Here is a 26251-nt window from a genome sequence, read left to right as displayed (position 1 = left end):
TAATATAATATATAATATATTAATATATATTATATAATATATTATATATAAATATATATTATATAAATATATATAATATATATTCCAATAAAGTAAGACCAAACTAATATATAAATATAATTATAATATATATTATATAATATAATTACATATATATATATATATATATATATATATATATATTTCAATAAAGTAGGACCAAACAACAAAGTTAAAGAAAAACAAAACATATATATATATATATATATATATATATATATATATATATATATATAGTATATATGACCTGCTCAACCATATAATATTACATGTATGTATGTTTTCTGGGCTAACCATTTGGCAGTGGACAATTCCCTAGGGAAGAGGACCTCCTTTACTTCTACCATTTCTTAGTTGTCTATAGTTCTTGGTGTAGGACTGAGACCTCACAGGCTCTCCCCTATTCACTTTGGCATGTTCACTGGTATCATCTTTGTTCAGCTCACCTTTGGGTAATGTCTGCTGGTGAGACTTTACGGATGTGTCTTGTGACAGGGGACACACTTTCACAGCAAACTCCTTGAACCTTTGGCCCTGGCAATCTTTCCATTGCACTTCTGGTTAATTGTGTTTATATATATATTAAATAAACAATTAAAAATTGTTTATTTATGAGTGTATCCATGTCCATCTGCATGTATTTGTTTGGATTAGCACATATTTTTTTTATATTTTTTCATTTGTTTTTAATTATGATGATGATGATGATGATGATGATGATGATGATGATGATGATGATGATGATGGTTTTTCAAGACAGGGTTTCTCTGTGTAGCCCTGGCTGTCCTGGAACTTACTCTGTACACCAGGCTGGCCTCGAACTCAGAAATCTGCCTGCCTCTGCCTCCCAAGTGCTGGGATTAAAGGACTGTGCCATCAAATATTGATCATTATTGGTTTTCAATTAGTATTGATAATTATTGATTAGCATTAATTGATTATTGATTGGCATTGATTATTGATAGTTATTCCATCACCATCATCCCCTTGCCTCTGCCTCCCAAAACATCAGTTTTAAAGCACTGGATTGCTAAAAATTCTGTCAAGAGACACAAGTGAAAGTGGAAGCTGGAAACTCAGGATTTCTAAAATAACAGCCAATTTTTTCTCTACGGCTGCTTGCTGCTTATTTAAGTCTGGTTCCTGTTCCTGTTATAAACACTTGGTCAAAACAATTTAGAGAGCAAAGGGTTGACTTTAGCCTACAGTTTACAGTCCATCATCTATCAATGCCTAGAGAAGAGCTCAAGGCAGGAACCCAGAGGCAGGAGCTAAAGCAGAGCTCATGGAAGGATGCTGCTTACTGGTTTGTTCCCTACTTCTGTTCAGCCAGACTCCTTATACAGCCTCCTGTGGACCTGGTTCTCCTCCAACAATTAGCAAGGAAGAAAAATGTCTCATAGACATGTCCATTTGCTGGAGACTTGTAGAAACCTTTCCACGGATATTTGCTTGAGGAAGTGCAGCCCAAGACAGTTCATTAAGTGCAGCTTGCTGCCTGCTCCTGATAATGGAACAGCAGTGTACCACAATGAGAAAAACCACAGGATGTCCCTCCAGGTGGTTGACATCGATATGAGAAAAGACCACAGGATGTCCCCCTAGATGGATGAAGATAGTAAGATCAGGGGGTTCTGCCTATTTTATATGGGTGGTGACATAGCCTCTCCCAGGTAAAGGTGAGGTAGCCAGGTGGATTCTGGGAATGTATGGCTGACTTCGATATGCTCCTTTTTCCTCGTATTGTCCTCCCTCCCCATTTCCTTGTTAGGAACTGTATGAGTTGAGAGTTGCTATCGCATTAAAATCAGACCCCGACAAGTCTCTGTTTGCTTGGTCTCACTTCTTTTTCTCGCCCATGTTCCTTTTCAGGTGAGATCCCCCTCGATACCTACGAATACCTGAAACCTGCGGGTCGGGTCATCCATTGGCCAATCCAATAGAGGCAGTTTTTTCAGTCGTGAGTCCCTCTTCTTAGGTGCATCAAGTTGACAACCAACAAAATCCATCGCACCATGGCCAGAGAACATTGTCAAGACAGCTCAGCAACACTGGGCCACCGAGGGCAGGAGTAATAAAGAGCCTCAGGCTGCCAGACACTAGACAATTCTCCATACTGGACTACATCCAGGTAAAAACCCAGCAAAATTAAAGTACTAATAAATCATTGGGCATGATGGTATATACCCATAATCCAACACTCAGAATACAGAAATAGGAGGATTTCGGGTTTGAGGACAGCCTTGGCTTCAAGTTTCAGTCAAGTCTGAATTACATAGTTAAATTCCTGTTTAAAAACCAAAACTTCCTTGAAAACCCAAAATAAGGACAAAACCCCCAAGTAACTAACTCAAATACAAAGATACATAAGAGATGATGATGTATCAGTGCTACTGGCAATCCAAGTAGTAACATTCTAAAGAAATGTGTTACTTTAGAATGTGTTACTATGGTCAGGCGGTGGTGGCGCACGCCTTTAATCCCAGCACTTGGGAGGCAGAGGCAGGGGGATGATGGTGATGGAATAATGATCAATAATCATGCCAATCAATAATAAATACTAATCAATGACCAATAATCAACACTAGTCAATAACCAAAAGTGATCGATTATCATGATAATCAATAATCGATAATAATCATTCAGTGCTAATCAATAATCGATTCTAATCAATAACTAATAACAATCAATAATTGATGGCATACACCCTTAATCCCAGCACTTGGGAGGCAGAGAGTCAGGAGGATCACAGTGATGGAATAACGATCAATAATCAATGCTGATCTATAATCAATAAATGGTAATCAATAATCAGCAATACTAATTGATAACCAATAATGATCAATAATTGATGGCACATGCCTTTAATCACAGCACTTGGGAGGCAGAGGCAGGCAGATTTCTGAGTTCCAGGCCAGACTGGTCTACAGAGTGAGTTCCAGGATAACCAGGGCTATACAGAGAAACCCTGTCTCGAAAAAAAAAATCCCCCCCCCAAAAAAAATATCCAAGAAAAAAAAAGAATGTGTTACTATTTTAGTTTACTAAAAAATTAAACATATGCCCTCCTAAGCACTAGGTACAGCATTCTTTATCATAAACACTAGAGGTCACGATTGTTCAGCCACTATCTTTTTTATTTTGGAAAGTTTTGATACAAGTGTATCTTGAAGACACAAAATGATCCAACAGTCAACATTTCTGACTGTTACATGGGCTCCCCAGTTTTGGTTTTGAGGCATCTGATATTGTAAGTATCTACAACAGGAAAATTAATTTGAGGGGAGCCAAAATATCAATAAAGTACTTAAATTGAAAAAAAAAAAAGTTTTGGTTTTCTAATCATGGTTTTTCAAATCATGTTCTATGAATGCACGGAAGCAAATATACATGGCTATGGTGTGAATATAAAATAATAATAAAATAAATCATAAATAAAAAATGTCTCACCCAGGTTCACGTGTTAAACCAGCTGAATGTGCTGTTGTGGGAGGATGTGTGGCATCAGTGGAAAAGGCAGTAACATGAATTTCAAGGTCTTCTGGCCTTCCTGGTTCTCTCTCTGTCAACTCCTCCAGAATGTGGCCTCAAATCACAGTATGATCTGCCCCTGTGACTATGGACTGATCTTTTGCAAAATCTTTGGCCAAAATAAATCCATTCTTAGGTATCCGGCAACAGCAATGCAAATTCTAAGTAACACCCACAAAAATAATCAGATTCACCAAAAAACTCACCAAAATCCTGATTACATCACTACAAATTTATTTCATAAGTTCATAAGTAACACCCACAAAAATAATCAGATTCACAAAAAAACTCACCAAAATCCTGATTACATCACTACAAATTTATTTCATAAGTTCTTAAACTTTTAAATGAAGCGCATTCCTGATATAGGTAGATTTAATCTGTTTACAGTAAACTAAGTAACTGATAACAATTGCAGAACAAAATGTGCCAATCTACAAGTGAAACCTCACAAAAACTAGGCTTAACCAATAAAATTTATTTATGAACAAACACAGAGAACTCAAGGGAAGACAGACTGTGCAAGTCAGAAGGCACATAAGCATAACAAATTTCGAACATTAGCTATCTCAAAGACAGGGCAATCCACATTGCTACAGGCTATCTCAAAGACAGGGCTATCCACATTGCTACATTCTACACTGCAAAAAGTATCATGTTAACCCAAGATTATATGTCGGCTTTGCAATGAAAATATCTTATTCACAATCTGTAGAAAGATGAGAGATAACAAACGTAAATAGAAACAGTGAATTCTATAGTGTTTATTGATTTTAAGATTAAGTTATTATAAATTGCACAATATTTTTATATACTTTAGCCCTTAATTGAAGTTAAAATTTAAATAAGAATGGGAAGAAAATGAAACTGCTAGTTATTCAGAACATCAATATATAGATGCTGGTAGGTCCTGGGAGATTCTTGTTAATTAAAATACTTAGAAGCTAGATTCTTTGTTAGTGGTAATCAAATAACCAAGTATATTTAAAAGAAACCAACTGTTCTGTATATTGGAATATAAAAAAAATCTTAGAAATAAGCTTCCATTTATAGAATAAAATAAAAATACTTACAACAAGGAATAGACTGAATTGGTCCAAGCTGTGGGAAGGTCACAAGAAGAGACATCCCTGGAAGATCACTTTGGTTTGAATGTTTGGTAGTTTGGTCAGCCCAAGCCACCACCTTTTTTCTCTCTAGTAAACTTTTAATATCTTTGAAGTAAGAATCAATAGCAGCATTTGACAGGCCAGTTTCTTTCAATCTCCAATACTGTTTTTATTTTGTTTGTTTGTTTTTGTTTTTTTGTTGTTGTTGTTTTAGGGCTGGAAGCAAAGCATTCAATAAACTACAAACAAGATGACAAGAAAAGAGAGATCTCTGTTATAAACACACTACTTTAGTTTCTTTGGTACAACAGGCAAAGTATTACAGTATCACTAAAATGATTTCCTATGTAACTTTACTTGGCAAATTCTCTAAGCCTGCACCAAGTCTATGTGAGGCCAAACTGTCCTTTATAAAAAACTCTCTCTGTTGACTCTCTCCCTTAATACCCATTAAAATGTTAATATTAGCTTTTTCACAATTCAAATTTGTCTTGTAAAAAATTGAAAATATTAATATTAGTTTTTTCACAATTCAAATTTGTTTTGTAGAAAATTGAAAATATTAATATTAGTTTTTTCACCATTCAAATTTGTTTTGTAGGAAATGTTCTACAGGTAGTCCTGGTAGTTTCTATGTGATCTTGCGAGTCTATACCCAGCTGAATCCCTGTCATTTTCTAAGCCCACAGCCTCTATGTCTCACCTCATGGCTTCTTCACAGTCCATGAAGTTAGACTTACAACAGTTGCATCATTATCAAATGTGGATATTTTGGTATATGACATATACACTACAGTATAGTAACTACACAAAGATAGAAGGTGAGTGTGGGAAAGGCCTGGGGATCTGAGGAGGGGAGGACAGCTACAGCTCATAGATTTATAGATCTCTGAACTTTTGGCAACTGTACTGTTCTGGGGAGTAAGATTACTAGGTCTGAAAGTACAATGAAAGATTTACTTTTGATGTTCAGAGTATTCCCATAGTTTCAAGATTGGAAGTGACAAGTGTTTCACTATACTTAAAGTGTGAATTTAAGCAACAGACAGACATTATGCAGATTGCCTACTTCCTTGGGAAAGTCTGAAATTGTCATCTGTCAGACAGAACTTGAAAGACCTAGGCCTCAGGTCTTTCACTCTGAGAGACCCCCGTCACCAAGACACCGAGACCAGGTATTCGGATGCAACAGCAAGAGGCTTTATTCTTCCAAACGGGTACCCGGACGACAGCGTCTCCCTGGAGGACTGCCATCCGGTGGTCTAGGGATTGGGGTTTTTATAGGGGTTCAGAGCAGGAAGCAAGGTTTACAGAAGCGAGAAGCATGGTTACAGGGCTCTAATTGGACAATTCAAATAAGGCCAGGTTCAACCTAGGGTCAACCCCCTGTTCCAGGAACTAGGTGCTGGGGCAGTCTCTATTGTTCTTTGGATCACCTAGTGTTTTTCTGGGTACTTTCCGTCCCCTGCCTGGGGCCAGGTGCACTGTTTTGGCACTATCTTTGACCTGCTCAGGGGCCCAGTATTTGTCCAGCCTTGCAAAACAACTCTGCTGAGCAAAATAACTCGGCTAAGCAGGGGTCTTTCATTCCCCCATTTTCTTTATACATGGAATGGAATCTTCCATTCGCTATTATCTTAGTTTAACTCGGTCTCCTGTCTAAGTTGGTGATACTGTTGAGTTAGAACCATAGCCTGGACTGTGATAGATAACTCTGGGCCACGGCTCAACGAGGACACAAAAATCTCTGGTTTGATTGAGGACCTGAGCCGATATGCAAGGGGTCAGTCCCATGTTGCAGGCCTACTGGGTCCCGTTCGGGCCTGTAAGTCAATAGTTCCCAGGGTGTACCCAGAGGGTCTTATTGTAAAGGGCCTGATGGGTAAGAGGAACTGTCCCTAAACAAAGTCCCTTGCCTGATACTTCTGACAGGGTCAGCTTGTTTTGGGTGCCCTGTGAGCCAAGTTGAGGAACTGAGGTGTGGTTGGAAAGGTTTTTAATCACAGCAACCCCCTCATAGTAAGGGGGTGCTGAGCTCAAGCACAGCCAGCATTCCTGGAACAGGGTGTAATTGGCACTTACTGTGATATAGTCCCAGCCAGAGGAGGGCTTCCAATGGGCCTGGCCAATCGTCTCACAGTCCCAGGACTTGCAAATAGAAGTCCGAACCTCCCCCACAGTAGCGGTATGCCTGGGGTCGGTGTGATCCAGGACAGACATAAAAGGTTACTTCTTTGAGCTGGCTCCTCCGATTGGGGGTTGCGGCAGCCCCCCCTGGAGACCCCGGCTCGCCCTCCTTTGGGCACCGGTCATCCCTCAGCGGGGCATGCCTGCGGGGCCGCAGAAGCAGCGCCAGCCAGAGTTCCTTGGATACTGAGAAAAAGTTTGGTAGAACTTGAAGCGGCCTTCAGAGGCGAGAGCGGCGCTATGGAGTCAGCTCCATGCACGACATGGACAGGGAACCGCTCTCTGAGGCAGAGGCTCCAGGACACTGTGGGTTTGTGCTTTCCCATGAGAACTTACAGTAAGTAGTCAAAGCCTCTCTTTTTCGATAAAAGAAAAATATATCTTTCTGAATTGATGCTGGAGAAATGTCTTTTTCCTGCTGGCTCAGATTTAGCACAAAAGTGGCATCCGATCAAACAGCATACCGCTCCTGTGAGCCCCCATTTAACATTTTTGATATGTTTGATCCATCACTGGTGTCTTTGAAGCTACTGCACAGGTCAATCCATTGTATAAACTGGGACTAAAGTTAGCCACTGGGATGACGGAAATAAGTGGAGATGGTTCTGCAATTCTACAAACGAATTGTGACTCAGAAGAGGATTCAACCACCCTCTGTCTGCAGTCACGGAGGCTGAAGCAGCACCAGGGGTAGCCCCCTTCAAAGTCCCACCCTGGTGCTCCTGTTGCCAGCTTACAAAAGTCTGGGTACAGTTCCGGGTACCAAGTCCAGAGGGCATGCGTTCCGGAGACAGACCAGACGAAGTCCCCCTGACTGTTTAGGACCTCCCAAGTTAATGACTTGGGAGCGTGGGGACTGGAAGAAGTCCTCTTATTGGCAAAATAAAGGAAAACTAGGAGCATGAAAGTCTTATCTTTAAAGGGTTTGGGGTATGGTGGGCTTTCCATCTCATGGCCTGGTTTGATTCTGGAACGGAGGTATCAAATTTGCCGTGGGCGGCGTGAATCCAGTGAGAGATGCTGTCTACTTTCAGTGCCGTTGGGGTGGTTAGTAGCACGACAAAGGGTCCCTTCCACCGCGGTTCCAGGCTCTTTAATTGATGCCATCGAACCCAAACCGAATCTCCCACTTGGAACTGGTGAGGTATCGTTAGTTGGTCCGCCTGCTCTTGGTAGGCACCTGCAAGGAATTGCCAAATCTCCTTCTGGACGATCTGTAGCGCCTGCAAGTCCGTCCTCCTTGCCTTAGGAGACGCATGCAGCTCACTGTAATAGGAAAACAGTGAACAGACAAGAAGTTTCTATAGAACTTAAAACTAATATGTTACCGAAATTTCAACTTTCTGCCGGCCATTTGATTAAACAATAACTTACTAATCATTTTTAGAAAATTTGGTTTCCTATTCCTCATATCCAGAAACTAAGCCAGTGTAACTAGATAATCTCACCTATACACTACATCCATACATGCGCACACATAGATACGCAGAGTATGTAAATATTTCATATACTATAACGAACCTCAAGGGTTTTCTTTTATACATATCAGGTGAAAACAATCCAGATGCTCAGCCCATTTGCTTTTTCTTTATTTTCTGTCTCAATCTTCTTAATTATGTGATTTCTAAAGAATAAAAGAATTTAAGTTAATGTATCTGACTTGAAAGCTTAAACTACAAATTCTCTGTTACTTACTGTTTCTCATCTAAGTTCTAGAAAGCTAAACCATAAACATTATATTTGTTTGAGCAAAGGATAATTCTTGTCCAAACTAAAGACATGAACATTTTCTTTGTTTTCTTGTTTTTCATCTATTTTCAAAATAGGATCTAAATTTTCTACCATTTCCATGGTCTTCTACTGACATTTATCAAGTACTGAAATTACAAGAACACAAAGGCACATCCACTGGTGTTCTGTAACTTTCTCTACAAGATTAACTAGAACCTATCATCTATAACATAGGAGTTGTCACTTATTTACTATGTGAATAGCATATGTTTTTCATAAAATGAACAATACGTTTTTCCTGAGCATCTGCTCCTGGTTTTGCATTTGCTTTTTATAGAAGCTGTTTTCTAACACATTAAACCCTATACCACCACATATAGGATTGAAGTCCTGTATTCAACCACAAATCAGCTGGCTTGTGGGGAGCAGACAGAAGGTGACTATCATCCTTGCAGCCATCTTGAGCCATCTACCCTGACAAGAGGCTTCATTACAACAGCCTACAACAGCTGAGCACACTCTGATAACATCTTGGTTTAGATACCCAGGATCTTTTCTTGGGTGTGTGAGATTAAAGGTGTGTGACTTAAGGGTGTGACTTAGAGATCAGATTTAGAGACAAGACCTAAGGACATGGCTTAAAGGTATGACTTAGAGGCGTGGCTTAGAAGTGAGACATAGAAAAGGCGAGAGACAGACAGAAGAAATTATTATTAAGAGTAGGAATTAGGAGAGTACAACTTGGAGTACAATTATGAGTTAGATTATGGGTAGGAATTCGGCAGAGTAGGAATTAGGCATTGAGGAAGAAGACACTTGGACTAGAGAACTCAGAAGAATTATCAGTTATTAGGTACTTGGCACTTGGAGGAAGAACAGAGAATTAGGCATTAGAGTCTGGACAGGGACACTCAGGCCACGCCCACACCGTCCTCCGGCCACGCCCATAATGACATCACTGCACAGAGTGACAGGTCAGCTGGAGGCCTTTAGCATAGGTCTTAGGGCAGCTCAGGGCAAAGGATGGGGCTGAAAGGAGCTGATTTGCATAAATTAGTTCAAATTATAATACAGCTCAGGGCAAAGGATGGGGCTGAAAGGAGCTGATTTGCATAAACTAGCTTAAATTATAATACAGCTCAGAGCAAAGGATGGGGCTGAAAGGAGCTGATTTAAATTAATTAGGTTGAATTATAATACAGCACAGGGCAAATGATGGGGCTGAAAGGAGCTGATTTGAATAAATTAGGTTAAATTATAATATAGCTCAGAGCAAAGGATGGGGCTGAAAGGAGCTGGTTTAAATAAATTAGGTTAAATTATAATACAGCTCAGGGCAAAGGATGGGGCTGAAAGGAGCTGATTTGAATAAATTAGGTTAAATTATAATACAGCTCAGAGCAAAGGATGGGGCTGAAAGGAGCTGGTTTAAATAAATTAGGTTAAATTATAATGCAGCTCAGGGCAAAGGATGGGGCTGAAAGAAGCTGACTTGCATAAATTAGCATAAATTACAATAAAGCTCACAGAACTCAGGAACTGTAAACTCTATAGCCACTGAAACCTCCCACCACAGCCTGACTCCGCCCACTTCCATCATCCAGGTTCCTCACACATGCACACCAAGGCCACGCCTTTTGCATAACCCCACCCACACACGCCAACAGGAAAACAGTGTAAAAAGACCCCGCCCAAACATGCCTGGCCCCACCCACAACACTCACACCGACTCCTCCCATACTTAACAGGCCACGCCTACTCCATAAACCCCGCCCACACGCATAAAAGGATCTCAGAATCTGTAAATACTAACCAGATTCCCCTGGCCCCGCCCACAGTGCCTGGCCCCGGCCACTTACATCGACCTGACTCCTCCCACACTCAGGTCACCACAGCCACGCCCCATAAACCCCACCCACCCAGGAACTGTAAATAAACAGGAATTTACACTGACCCCGCCCCCCGCGCTGGCCCCGCCCCGGCCGCCATGTCTCCCACGGGCGCCGCGTTCCCTCCGAGGCCTCGGCCCAGTTCGGAGCTGCAGGAGACACGAAGCCGGATAGAACCGGATCCGCGCGGCCGGGGTTGGCGGGGCCTCGGCTCACCGTCGCTAGGCCCCGCCCACCGCTTCCGTCCGCACTTCCATTTCCGGGGAGGGCGGGGCTGCGCCTTAGGAAAGGAGGCGAGGCCCTTCCACCCGGAGACGCGTCGCTGCTTCCGGTTCCCGGGCTCCCGCGAGGGGACTTCCGGTCAGGCTCACCTCTGACCCTGCGGGACGGAAGCAGCGCGGTTTCCGCCGACCCCGTCGCGCTCTCCGTGACGTCACAACCGGCGATCGGGACGCGCTCCGGCCCACGGCGGCGTCTCCACAAAACCCTGGCGGCGGCGGAAGCGGCCATGGAGCCGCCGATCGGTCCCGTGATTCACAGCGGTTCCCGCCTACACCGTCGCGCAGACCGTGACGTCACAGCCGGCGACAGGGTTTCCTGGAGGCGGCGGCAATCGACCCCGTGATTCCCCGCGGCGGCTTCGGCCCTGTCAGTACTAATCAGTTATCAATAATCGTGCTAATCAATAAATCGTGGTGCAGGCCTTTGTTCCAGCACTCGAAAGGCAGAGGCAGGGGCATGACGATGATGGGATGACGATGACGGTCAGTAATCGTGATAATCGGTAATCAGTACTAATCAATGACGAATAATCGATGCTAAAAATGATCAGTAACGATGATAACCAATGATCGATAACCAGCAGTTACTGCCAATCGGTAATCAATACCGATCAATAATCGATAATCAATTATTGATAATTAATAACCAATGCTGATCCATAATTGACGACAGTAGTCAATGCAAATCAATAGTCAACTTGGGAGGATCCTAATATAAATATAAAATGTGCAACGAAATACGAAAATAAAATTATAATGAAGTAAAATGCAAAGTATAAAATATGAGATAAAATGAATAAAAACATAAAATAAAATATTAAATACGAAAAAATCTAAATAAAATAAGAATATAAAATATAACGAATAAAAATGTAGTAAAGTAAATAAAACGGAATAAAATAAAGTATAAATATAAAATTAAGTAAACGAAATAAATAAAAATATAAAATAAAATATAAAATAAAACGTAATAAAAATATAAAATAAAATATAAAATATAACATAAATAAATAAAATATAAAATATAAAACAAGCTATAGAGAGACAAATTATTATTATTTATTATTATCAATATTATGACGTACGGTGAAGCACAGTTGGTCAAACAGCGTCTGACAAGAAGTTATGCGAGTAGTATAATATTTAACAATTTTATTTCCCTTACACAGCCCGGTGTAGAATTAAAAGTCCAATTAGATTTTTATTTTAAATCTTTAATTTATTTTATATTATATTATGTATTTGATTTCATATTTTACATCGTTTTAAAACGATTTACTTTTATTTTTATGTTTTATATTTTATATTTAATGTATTTTATATTTTATTTTGATTTTATATTTATATTCATAGTATGTTTCATACTTGTTTTATATTTTACACTTTATATTTTATTATATGTTTTAAAGATTAAATTTATTTCTTTTATATTTTGTTTTAATTTATATTTATTTTCTATTTTATATTTTACATTTACATTATATTTTACGTATATAAATTTTTATATTTTATATTTAAATTTACATTTTACTTTATTTTTTTATTCTATACTTTATATTTGATATATTTTGTATTTTTTATTTAATATTTTATATTTATGTTTTGTATTTTACATTTTATATTTAAATTTTAGTTTATTTCATATTTTATTTAATATTTCTTATTTTATATATATTATATATCATATATATATAATTTATGATATTTTTATTTTATATTTAATGTTATATTTTATATTATTTTATGTATTAGTTTATTTTTAGTTTTTTATTTTCTATTTTCTATTTTATTTTATATTTTAAATTGTGTTTTTTATTTTCATTTACATATATATTATATTTATAGTTTGCATCTTATATTTTATTATATATTTAAATTTTATTTTACACTTTATTATGTTTTATGTTTTATATTTTATATTTTATATTATTTTCTATTTTAGTTTGCTTTCATTTTTTAATTTTATATTTTATATTTGATGTATTTTATATTTTATTTACTTTTTATTTTATTTTCATTATATTTATATTATTTTTATACTTATGGTTTATAAGTTACATTTCATATTTATTATATATATTAATTTTAATTATAATTTTTATATATTTACATTTAATTTCATATTTTCTATTATTTAATATTTTGTTTACTTTTTATTTTATATTTTATATTTTATATTTGATTTATTTTATATTTTATTTTATTTTATTTCATATTTTATATTTATGTTTTATATTTTACATATATTTGAAATTTTAAATTTTTTTTATTTTATTTTATATTTTATATTATTTATTTCATATTAATATTTATATCATATTGTATGTTTTAGTTTGTATTTTATATTAGTTTCCATTTTAATTTACTTTTTTTAATTTTGTATTTTAAATTTTATATTACCGAATTTTATGTGTCGTTTTATTTTTATTTTATATCTTATATTTACACTTACATTATAATTATTATCAATGTTTTATATTTAATATTTTTTCTATTGTAGTTTAATTAAATTTTTAATTTTATATTTTAGAATTTATATTCGATGTATTTTATATTTTATTTTTATTTTTATATTTTATGTTTTATGTTTTATAGTTGATGGATCTGATTGATCAATTCGGAGATGCGGCTTCATCATCTCTATCGATTTTCCGATGATTTATTTCCCAGCCGACACAACACGGAGACAAAACCATAAGGGACGAGGTAAGGCCCTGAGACCCTGGTGGACACGTTTGTCCAAGGTAGGCGGCAAAGAAAGCACTGGAAATTATTGATTAATAATAATTAGTTATTATTTCAGGGGGGTCTGAAATTTTGTTTATTATACACATATTTATATATGTGTATATACCCAACCTAGATATATAAACTATCTTTGACTGGTGTAGACACGTGAACATTTGCCTCCATGTTCCCCCCTTTCTCTCTCTTTCTCTCTCTCATCACCTAGCTTCTCTTCTCCTTTTTCTCCTCCTCTCCTTACTTCTTCTCTTCCTCTTGGTACTCCTTCACACCTTAGTTCCTCTTACATATCACCCTTCCTGTTAAAATAAAACTTTTCTCTCAAAATACAATTAGAGCACAATTATGCCAATTTGTACCAGTGAGGTACAAGATAGTCCTAATACCCAGTCCATCATTTTGTTGACTAACCAGAACCTCTGTCGTCTCTCCTAACTAAAACACTTAGTTCTGAACCTGGATTTTTCCTTGGCTTTAGAATGAATGTCAGCTGAAAACCATCCACTCAAATCTTTTCTCCCAAGGTAAATAGCCAGGATTAGCTATGAGACCATAGGTCTTCAACCCCATCAGAGATCCAGAATGGCTGAGTTAATTGTCCATGCTTTTTGTTTTCAGTTTCTAATCTAAGCTCCCAAAATGATGGACTGTGATCTGACAGAACCATGTACAACAGCCACTTATTACCTGAGATGCTTTTGCTTAGAGGATTCAATCACAGCAGCAAAATAGCAAGTTAGAACAGCAACAACAACTTTATTTTGCTGCTGTACAGAATCTATGTTGTAGATTGTATTCATGTGGACAAGACAAATTTTGGGTAACAAGATTTTTGGATTGGTTGGGGTCTTTAACTCTCCATTAAGGGTCCTGCCTGATGCAGGATGTGGCCTCTTCAGGGTCCATATCTAACTGCTATACATCTCAGCTAAGATCAACCTTAGACTCCTTGGTACTTATTTATGATCTCTGACACATCCTAAATGTACCCCCTCCCACCCCCAGCCAGCTGCAGATTTTGATTCATTTTCCCCTCTGGCCCTCTCTTGTCTCTCACCATACCTGTTGCTGGTTCTCCCCTATTTCCCCTTCTTATCTGTTCTCCCATGCAGTTCTCTCTCTTTCATCTGCCTCCTGTGATAGCTTTACTCCCCCTTCTGAGGGAGATTCAACCATGCTCATTTCGGCCTTCCTTGTTGTTTAGTTTCTTTGTGTCTATGGAGTGTAGTGTGGGTTTCCTGTATTTTATGATTATTAATCATTTGTAAGTGAGTACATACATGCACGTGCTTTTAGATCTGGGTTACCTCAATCGAGATGATAGTTTCTAGCTGTATTCATTTGCCTGCAAAATTCATGATGTCCTTGTATTTAATAGCTAAATAGTTTTTCCTTTTGTAAATGAACTACATTTTCTATATCCATATTTTGGTTGAACAGCATCTGGATTATTTCCACTTTCAAGTTGTTATAAAAAAAAATGGCTCTGAATTAGTGGAGTCCCTACTTTAAGTCTCCTGTATCTCCTGTTGGTCCTTTGAGAGGGTGTGATCCCCTGGGAATCCATGATGGTACATCAGGTCTCTATTGGGTTAAGTGCATTCTATTCACTGAGGCCAGACGTGGCAGCCCAGTTATGGGAACAGATTCCAATGATAGACAGCAGCTTTAGGGACAGCTCCTGCTACAGGTGTTGTAGGACCATCATGAAGACTGAGCTGCACATCTGCTACTTACAGGCCATTGGTCCTTTGTCCACTTGTGAGTGTTATTGTTTTTGTCTCAGTTTCTTAATGACCCCAAGGGTCAAGGTTAGTTGAGTCTGCTGGTCTTCCTGTGGAGTTCCTATCCTCTTCAGAACCTTAAATCCTTTCCCCAACTCTACCATCAGAGTTACCAAGTTCTATGTAATTTTTGACTGTGAATCTCCTCTTCTGCTTCAGTCAGCTGCTGGGTGGAACTTCTCAATGGACAATTATGCAATGCTCCTGTGTGGGAGCATCACAGAGTATCCTTAATAATGTCATGGATTGGAGCTTGTCCATGTGTGTCTTCAATTGAATGAGTTTTCATTGTCCACACCTTCAGTCTCTGCTCCAGCTTTATCTCTGCATTTCTTTTACACTGGATAAATTTTGTTCTTGGTGTCTCAAGTGTTGTGGTTGAATCTGATACTTCAACTTTCTTCTCATGCTCCCATACATTCCCCATTTGGACTCTGTCCCTCAATCACATAAGATACTGTGCACACATTTGCTGTTCAATGCTATGCTGTTTTGCAAACCTGGTGGTTTTATATTTTTAACTTTATTCATTCTGTTTTTGGTTTTCTAGAACAAAATTCTCTGTTAAGCACTTCCTGTTCTGATTGTAGATATAGAAACCACATAAGCCACCTGACATGGTTTTGTTCAATAAGCACATGATTTTTTGCTGCTCTTCATCCACCTCTTTCATTTTGAAATTCAGCCAAATGCATAAATTATATTCTATTTCTCCAGATGGCTTCTGCTTATGTCATCAATATTATCTGATGCTTCAGATTCATTGAATTGCAGGTGTATGATGTTCTGCCTGTTATGATTGTTGTGAAATTTTTTAATAAATAAGTGTATTATGGCTGGGTACATGAATATGAACGCGTGCCTCATCTTTACAGTTGTCAGAAGATGGCCTCAGAACTCATGATCTTGAAGAAATGGACAGGTGTTGGTCCACATGTGTATGCTAGAAATTGACCTCCATTATGTGGAAGACCAGCAAGAGCTTCCATCTCCTGAGCTATAACTCCTGAACTGCATTCTTTATTTCTGATCAACGTATACATTACTACTGGGTGGTGGTGGTGCACGCCTTTAATCCCAGCACTTGTGGGGGAGAGACAGGATTTCTGAGTTCCAGGCCAGCCTGATCTACAGAGTGAGTTCCAAAGCCAGCCAGGGCTATACACAGAAACCCTGTCTCAAAAACACACACACACACAAAAAAAACAAAAACAAAAAACAAACAAAACAAATCATATATATTACTAATATTTTCATCTGTCAATTTTTAACTGTTTACACATGCATTCCCTTTTCATAAAATTTAATTAATGTTGGTGTTTAAACTGGTTCACTTTATGTTTATGCAAGGTGAATACAGAACTGCAGTGAATGCATAACTCTTTGCAGTAACTTCAGTAAAGAACTGTGAGTTCATTCTATCATTTTTGTTTCCTAGTTTATTTTGGTAGCAGAGTGAGGTTCTTAAAATGTAAGATTTGCTGTCCTGAAACTCATTGCATAGACTGTGCTGGCATCCAGCTCAATGACATACACCTGCCTGTACCTCTGTGATTAAAGACATGAGCAAATACACACAGCTCGCCCATCACCTTTGTAATTAGTAATTGTTCATCCAGCTTTTCAGATGTGTGCTCAGTACAGTTGATCAGTTTCCCCCTGCATATCCCTCTCAATTGCCATTTGAGTTGCAAGGCTATATCCTATTCAGAGGGTTCAGGAGTGACACAGGTGAACGCTATGTCAAGGGTTCAAGTGTCAATATTTGAAGTTTCTTCTAAACTGACATGGTGATTATATTATAATTCGTGTGTCAGAAAATAAGTGGAGGAATCATGTGAATTATAAGATTATATTGTCTAGGAAGCATAACTTTACTTTGTAGTGATATCAGTATCAGACTTTGTGTTGTACACATATATTATGCATATTTTTATTTCTCAGGACTGGCTGTGATAGGATAGCTTAGATTTCTTGGTGACATATTTTCCTGGATATTATTTATTATATTCCTATTCTCGTGTCTAGGCCTCTGGGTTTGAAGTGATTATTGATTTAGGTACTGATTTCTGGATTTGTCTTGCTTGGGTGGGAGTTTTGTTCCTGGGTTGCTGTTTGATGTCTGGATTTACAAAGAGAGTTGCCTGAGTGTTGCCTCTTTTACTGACCTGTTTGGTGGGTATCCTCAAGAGGGAATGCTGGTTAATGTTGGGAGCAGTGAGAAGCAGTGGGCAGGAAGAGATGATCTTAACAATCCACAAGGAGATAGAGTCAGGACAGAGGTAAAGCTGCCTCTGGTGTTTAGTACAGTGCTAGGGGAAAACTGTGATCATTGCATCTGGGATTACAGACAGTGTGGTAGACCTATAGAAAGCTTACCTGTGTCCTGGCAGGTAAAGCATGTGGTTGAACAGGGACTGTCTGCTCAAGTGGGGCTGAGACACAGGGATGAGGCAGGAAAGGAAGGCATTGTCTATCTTATCTATAAGATGATGCACAGGGAGACAGGCAACTTCCACTTGTATTCTGTCTCAGAGTAAGTGCAACTGATCTTAGGATCTGCAGTAACAGATAGTGAGGTAGGTCTTTGGACAAAGTACCTTATCTACTGCAGTGCATGGCTTGTGGTTAAACAGGAGTATCTTTCAATAATAAGGGCCTCAGGCACAAAGATGAGTTTGTAAATCTCAATTAATTGTGTTTCTGAGAGTACACAAAGTCCACTTGCGCAAACATCCCATGACAAGCCCTCCTTGTCAACAGCCAGTCAAGGTACAACTGCAGGGTTAAGCTACATATTGATAACTAATACACCTTACAGAGAAAAAAATTAGTCTACCCATCATGGTTGTCAGATGATTTTTTGCCCTTTTGATTGGTTCCTGCAGATTATGCCAGACGTGCAGTTTTTAAAATGTTAAGTTGCTGACCTGTGTGTTAATATCCCAATCTCGCTGTAACTACAATAAATACCCAGCACTTCTAGACTTGGTCTCTCAGTTTAGATCTCACGTGAGGCTGACTGGTGAGAATCCTTATTACAGAGCTCATAATAAAGACCTCCATGTGTTTGCATTGCAATAGGCTCCTTGTTGGTCATTGTGCTCTCTGTGTCTTGGACATAACATCTTGGTGCATTGACCCAAAATCCTCAGGACTCCCAACTAAAGGAATGAAAGCCCGTTTGTTAAGATGAACCATTGTTCTTCCTGTGTCAGTGGCTTCTCTGCCAGATTTGTGTGTATGCCTTAGTTTCCAGGTTTTTCTTGATTATATGTGGAGGGAGATGACTAAATTGAACATGGAACCCTGCTATACTGGATATGCTGGACAGTCCCAGCACCAAAGTGCTTCAAAGATGTTTTAGAGCCTGGTATAGTGGATGGTGTTTCTCTGGTCTTAATTTCAGGTAAGGGTAGAGAAGACTTGGAGCCCTGCTACAGTGCTCACAGTTACCTGCCTGTCTTCATTTTCTCCACTGTCCAAGTGGATGAATCTGCTGGGTAGCCTTTACTGTCCCCTTGTGGCTGTTTATTTTGTGTGTGGCACTTTGTTATTCTCTCATTGATGAAATAAGACAGACTCCACCCTAGTCGATTTAGTTACCAGCCCCACACCTTGAGTTAAATCCTTCTTAACAACAGGACCTAGACCCATTGAATAGTTCATGAAAGAGAGCTCTTCCAGACAGCATCCTGGGCAATGTCAGGCTCTGCCTACCTTGTTTTACAGGGTGGAAAGACAAAGATCTCATTTCCCACCTCATGAACTATCCTCTGCCCAGTCCATATGTGACTCTGTAGTTTTGAACTTGGAGCTGTCATAAGATGGAAAGTCATTCTTCATCAATTCTAACAAATTTAGCATATCTTCCTTGGACCAGAGATCCTGTCCTTTGTTGGTGGTCATTTGAGTTGTGTGGGACAATCTGCTTTTCTGTCCACCTTCCAGCTGCTTTAGCCACATCTTTGGTAGCACTGGCCTGGGAACCCAGTGTTAAAGACACCTCACCCCAGGTCAGCACAGTCTCTGAGGTCCCCATTACAATGTATCCTTCCCTGCTCTGAGCCAGGTGCCCTCCCTATTTTGTCCTTGCTCAGCCACAACTCCAACTCCCTCATGGGGTAGCATGGCCTCTTGTATTGATATGGTTAGCTCATTGGTTTTGGGATGTTACAACTTTCTTATTTATTATTGTGTCTGTGTCATAGTTGTCTTAAATTCTCAGCATTTCAGAGCTACAGTCATCTGAAGGAGCCTCAATCGAGGGTGTGTCCTCATCAGAATGGCTGGTTGCTGTGTATGTAAGAGTGTTGATGATTGATTAGGAAGGCTCTTCCACTGAGGGTGGCAATATCCCTAAGCAAGTGGTCCTGGGCTGGATGAGAGAGCAGGCTAAGCATGAGACAGTGGTCAAGCAAGAGAGCAAGCCAGGAGACAGTGTTTTTCCATGCTTTTTGCCTTCAGTTTCTAACCTAGCTCCCAAAATAATGGACTGATCTGACCGAACCATGCAGAACAACCATTTCTTACCTGAGAGGCTTTTGCTTAGAGGATTCAATCAAAGCAGCAGAGTAGCAAGTTAGAACAACATGGTATCAAAGGGTTATTTTGCTGCTGTACAGAATCTATGTTGTAGATTGCATTCTTGTGGATAAGAACAAATTTTGGGTATAAAGGTTTTTGTATTGGTTGGTGTCTTTAACTCTCCACTGGGGTTCCTGCCTGACTGGAGATGTGGCCTCTTCACCGTCCATATTTCACTGCTATGCATCTCAGCTAAGATCAACCCCATAGACTCCTTGTCACCCTCCAATTCATGCTCTCTGGCACATCCTAAATGTACCCCCTCCCTTCCCCAGGCAGCTGCAGATTTTGATTCATTTTCCCCCTCTGGCCCTCTCTTGTCTCTCGCCACACCTTTTGCTGCTTCTACCCGATTCCTCTTTCTTATCTGCTCTCCCATCCAGTTCTCTCTCTTCCATCTGCCTCCTATGATTGCTTATTCCCCCTTCTGAGTGGGAATAATTCAACCATTCTCATTTGGGCCTTCCTTCTTGTTTAGTTTCTTTGTATCTATGGAGTATAGTGTGGGTTTCCTGTAGTTTATGATTATTATTCACTTGTGAGTCCATACATGCACATGCTTTTAAATCTAGGTTACCTCACAGAGATGATAGTATTTAGCTGTATCCATTTGCCTGCAAAATTCATGATGTCATTGTATTTAATAGCTGAATAATGTTTCATTTTGTAAATGAACCACATTTTCCATATCCGTATTTTGGTTGAGGGGCATCTGGATTCTTTCCAGTTTTAAGTTTTTGTAATTAAAATGGCTATGAACTTGGTAGAGTCCCTACTCTAAGTCGCCTGCCTTCACAGACTCTCTACTGTATCTTCTGTTTGTCCTTTGAGAGGATGTGGGCCCCTGGGTACCCATGATGGTGTATCAAGTCTGTATTGGGTTATGTGCATCCTCGCTACTGAGGCCAGAAGTGTCGGCCCAGTTAAAAGAACAAATTGCAATGATAGAAAGCAGCTTTGGGACAGCTCCTGGTACAGTAGTTGTAGGACCATCATGAAGACTGACCTGCAATCTGCTACTTAAGGGCCCGGGTCCTTTGTCCAGCCTGTTATTGATTGTGGCTCAGTCTCTGAATGTCCCCAAGGATCAAGGTTAGTTGAGTCTGCTGGTTTTCCTGTGGAGTTCCTATCCTCTTCAGGGCCCTCAATCTTTCCCTCAACCCTTGCATTAGAGTTACCAAGGTCTATGCAATGTTTGACTGTGGATCCACTACTGCTTCAGTCAGCTGCTGGGTGGAGCCTCTCAATAGACAATTATGCAAGGCTCCTGCGTGGGAGCATCAAAGAGTATCCTTAATAATGTCATGGATTGGAGCTTGTCCATGTATGTCTCCAATTGAATGAGTTTTCATTGGCCATTCCTTCAGTCTCTGCTGCAGATTTACCCCTGCATTTCTCTTAGCCAGGCCAAATTTTTTTCTGGGTGTCTCCGGTGTTGTGGTTGAATCTGATCCTTCAGCTTTCTTCTCATGCTCCCATACATTCCCCATTTGGACTCTGTTCCTAAATCACATAAGATACTGTGCACACATTTGCTGTTCAATGCTATGCTATTTTGCAAACCTGGTGGTTTTATATTTTTAACTTTATTCATTCTGTTTTTGCTTTTCTAGACCAAATTTCCCGGTGAAGCACTTCCTGTTCTAATTGTAGATATAGAAACCACATAAGCCACCTGACATATTTTTGTTAAGTAGGCACATGATTTTGTGCTGCTCTTAGTCTACATCTTTCATTTTGAAATTCAGCAAAATATATTCTATTTCTCCAGATGGCTTCTGCTCACATCATTAATATTATCTGATTCTTCAGAGTCATTGAATTGCAGGTGTATGATGTTCTGCCTAACTCTTGTGTTTCTTCTGAAATTTTGGATAAATAAGTGTGTTATACGTGTGTGCATGACTATGAATGTGTGCCTCATCTTTACTGTTGTCAGAAGATGTCCTCAGAATTCATGATCATGAAGAAATGGACAGGTATTGGTCCACATGTGTATGTCAGAAATTGACCACCATTATGTGGAAGACCAGCAAGAGCTTCCATCTCATGAGCTATATCTCCTGAACTACCTTCTTTATTTCTGATCAACATATACATTACTAATATTTTCACTTGTCTATTTTTAAATGTTTAAACATACATTCCCTTCTAGTAAAATTTAATTACTTTTCCTGTTTAAACTGGTTCACTGCATGTTTTTCGAGATGAATACAGTACTGCAGTGAATGCATAATTCTTTGCAGTAACTTCATTAAAGAACTGTGAGTTCATTCTGTCATTTTTGTTTCCTGCTTTATTTTTGTAGCAGAGTGAGGTTCTTAACATGTAACTTTTGCTGTCCTGAAACTCATTGCATAGACCGTGCTGGCATCCAGCTCAATGATATCCACCTGCCTGTACCTGTGCAATTAAAGACATGAGCAAATACACACAGCTTGCCCATCACTTTTGTTGTTAGTAATTTTTCATCCAGCTTTTCAGATGTGTGCTCAGTATAGTTGATCTGTTTCCCCCTGCATATCTCTCTCAATTGCCATTTGTGTTGCAAGGCTATATCCTATTCTAAGGGTTCAGGAGTGACACAGGTGAACCCTGTGTCAGGGGTTCAAGTGTCAATATTTCAAGTTTCTTCTAAACTGACATAGTGATTATATTATAATTCTTGTGTCAGAAAATAAGTGGAGGAATCACCTGAATTATTTGATTATATTGTCTAGGAAGCATAACTTTACTTTGTATTGATGTCAGTATCAGGCTTTGTGTTGTATACATATATGTGATACTTTAGGAAGCAGTGAGTTTTGATGATGTGCATGTGAACTTCACTGCAGAAGAGTGGAATTTGCTGGATCCTTCCCAGAAAAATCTCTACAAAGATGTGATGCTGGAGACCTACTGGAACCTCACTGATATTGGTAAGACTGATTTTTTTTTTTTTTTGCTTCTCAAAATAAGAGAAAAATGTTTCTGGGTTACTGATGATCATCTCTTATTTCAATGGAGAACAAGTAATATTGAGTTGAATAAATCAGGTTCATTGCTGTGAAAATTCAGAGTAACATGAATTTTGCCTAATTCCAATACCATATCATTGATTTTCTTGTACCTTGGTTTTAGGCTATGATTTGGAAGTCCATCATACTGAAGAACAACATCAAACTTCTAGCCGTCATGAAAGGTATTTTTTGGGGGGAGGGGGTTTCAAGACAGGGTTTCTCTGTGTAGCCCTGGCTGTCCTGGGACTCACTCTGTAGACCAGCTGGCCTCGAACTCAGAAATCTGCCTGCCTCTGCCTCCTAAGTGCTGGGATTAAAGGTGTGCACCACCACAGCCCGGCCATGAAAGGTAATTTTAATGTTTAAGCTGATACAAATATGCCTGTGAGGAAATTTTAATATGATCTGGATGCTCTAAAGGAAAGCAAGTGTGTAAAATATGAGTCATTTTATTGTAGCTATGATTATAATATTCTCTTAAAACTATGTACCTCCATGTCAGTTATCGGATTTGTTTTTGCAAGGCATTTCTATAAGCAAGAAGAGAAGGAAACAATGCCTTAAGAGAATCCTTTAATTGATTTGTATCTCCATTAGAGCTATGTTGTGGAACTACCAATTTGTATAGTCTCATAATATTTAGATGTTGCACATTGAATAGTGATAAACATGTATCCATAACCTTCTAATAATCAAATAGTCCATGATAAAGTTGGTGACACTCGTATTCTTATAGTGAAATTTTTAAGTTTATTGTTTTGTCAGTTTATGAAAATCGAGAATATTGTTTTGGAGAAACATTAATTATGTCTACAATGAACAAAAAGTCAGTGCATTAGAATTCAATGTGGAAACATTTCATTTGTTCTGCTTTTTTAATGGCGGTATCAATTGTCAGAATGGATGAAACCATGTGAGCATAGGGATACTAAAAAAAACAACCTCTGTCTATATCACAACAATGAGAAGATATGTAGTATTCTGCCTTTGGTGGACCTTCTGAATATGATAGGTGTTTACAATTAATTGGTTTTCTGACTTTACCCAAATTCACACTGCAGAACATCTTTATGGGTACTAGAAGTTTGCAGTTCTTCTGTTCATCCTGTTTCACAGTGCTGTTGTGGTGTGATGCATACTACAGGGAAAACTAAGAATGCAATCAGAGTTTTAATGCTCTTAGTTGTTCCATTTTATTCTGACCTATGAATGCATCATGTAGAAATCTCATATAGAAAAAGGATGTTATAAATGTGAGCCATGTAGCAAATACTCTTACCATCACAGGTATTTTCAAGTACAACCGTGAACATCAAAGTGATAAAAGCATAAGATTTGAGTGTTCTTTATTATAAGACCAACTGTAAAATTGATTCATAATGATAAAATGATTGATCAGGCTAATAAATGTGGTAAAGCTTTCACATGTGCCCATTACTGTTGCAGGCATGAAACAAGTCATACTGAAGAGAAACCTTATGAATGTAACCAATGTGGTAAAGCCTTTTCATATCACAGTAGTCTCCAAAGACATAAAAGAACACATACTGGAGAGAAACCTTATGAATGTAATCAATGTGGTAAAGCCTTTTCATGTCACAGTGGTCTCCAAAGACATAAAACAACACATACTGGAGAGAAACCTTATGAATGTGATCAATGTGGTAAAGCCTTTTCATGTCACAGTAGTCTCCAAAGACATAAAAGAACACATACTGGAGAGAAACCTTATGAATGTAATCAGTGTGGTAAAGCCTTTTCACAACACAGTAGTCTCCAATATCATAAAAGAACACATACTGGAGAGAAACCTTATGAATGTAATCAATGTGGTAAAGCCTTTTCACAACACAGTCATCTTCAAAGTCATAAAAGTACACATCTTGGAGAGAAGACTCATGAATGTAATCAATGTGGTAAAGCCTTTTCACATCACAGTAGTCTCCAATATCATAAAAGAACACATACTGGAGAGAAACCTTATGATTGTAATCAATGTGGTAAAGCCTTTTCATATCACCATCATCTCCAATATCATAAAAGAACACATACTGGAGAGAAACCTTATGAATGTAATCAATGTGGTAAAGCCTTTTCACAACACAGTAGTCTCCAATATCATAAAAGAACACATACTGGAGAGAAACCTTATGATTGTAATCAATGTGGTAAAGCCTTTTCACGTCACAGTAATCTCCGAAGTCATAAAAGAACACATACTGGAGAGAAGCCTCATGAATGTAATCAATGTGGTAAAGCCTTTTCACGTCACAGTAGTCTCCAATATCATAAAAGAACACATACTGGAGAGAGACCTTATGAATGTAATCAATGTGGTAAAGCCTTTTCACAACACAGTCATCTCCAAATACATAAAAGAACACATACTGGATAGAAACCTTATGAATGTAATCAATGTGGCAAAGCCTTTACAAGTTCCAGTTATCTCCCATATAATAGAAAACCCATACTAGAGAGAAACATTATAAATGTAATCAGTATGATAAAGGCTTTACACAACTGGGTCATCTGCAATATCATAAAAAAAAAAAATACCAGAGAGAATTCTTAGATATGTAATCAATGTGCAAAAAATCATTTATAATTGAAAATTCTCCAAAGACATAAATGTTCACATACTGGAGAGAAACTGTGTGAATGTAATTAATATGGTAAAAGCCTTTTCAGAAAATTTTTGTCTCCAAAACCATAAAACAACCCATATTGGAAAGAAACCTATGAATGTAATCATTGTGGTGAAAGTGTTAAAAATTTTCAAAAACTTCTAGCATGCTGAGAGGAACCAAGAGTACAGGTCAGCTCATTCGTGAACTCTGTGTTTCAGAAATTTGGCTGACCACAAGATGGTTGAGTATGAATAGGCTGTTGAGAATAGCCTATACAGAATATTCTCCCTGACTGTTACTTAGACCCTGTCACAAACTGAATAATGTGCTGGGACTTTCCAATAACCACCCTTGACTCCCCCTGGATTATGGTTTTTTCCTTGTGGTTTTGCCTTTAAATTCCCTCTGCCTCCAAAGCTCAGGGTCAAACCCCACAGACCCTGCATGGGTTCTGGGTCTTGGCCTCAGCATGCTGGTCAAAATATACCTCTTGCTGATTACATCGACTTCTGTTTCTTGTGAGTTATTGGGTGACCATGACTTCCTGAGGCTTGGGTGGGGGGAGTTCTTCCCTTTTGTGAGGACTTTATAGTGGTGAAAGTCTTTCCATAAAGATTTTTTCCAAAACATAAAAGAACAGGTATTGGACAGAACTATGAATGTAATCTTTGAGCTAAAGCCTTTGCATGTCCCACTAATCTCAAAAACATAAAAGATCCCACATTGGAAGAAACCTCATGAA

The 26251-nt window shown here is 38.6% G+C and overlaps 1 pseudogene; it reads left to right on the top strand.

Annotated features, from left to right (window-relative positions):
• Nucleotides 1-25521, top strand: part of LOC143433992 (uncharacterized) — a 137814-nt pseudogene extending 112293 nt beyond the window's left edge.
• Nucleotides 25522-26251: the final 730 nt, after the last annotated feature.

This window comes from Arvicanthis niloticus, assembly GCF_011762505.2.
Source record: "Arvicanthis niloticus isolate mArvNil1 chromosome Y unlocalized genomic scaffold, mArvNil1.pat.X SUPER_Y_unloc_2, whole genome shotgun sequence".
Lineage (NCBI taxonomy): Eukaryota > Metazoa > Chordata > Mammalia > Rodentia > Muridae > Arvicanthis > Arvicanthis niloticus.
Note: the sequence above shows the minus strand (reverse complement) of the source record. Positions and strands in the feature narration are given on the sequence as shown.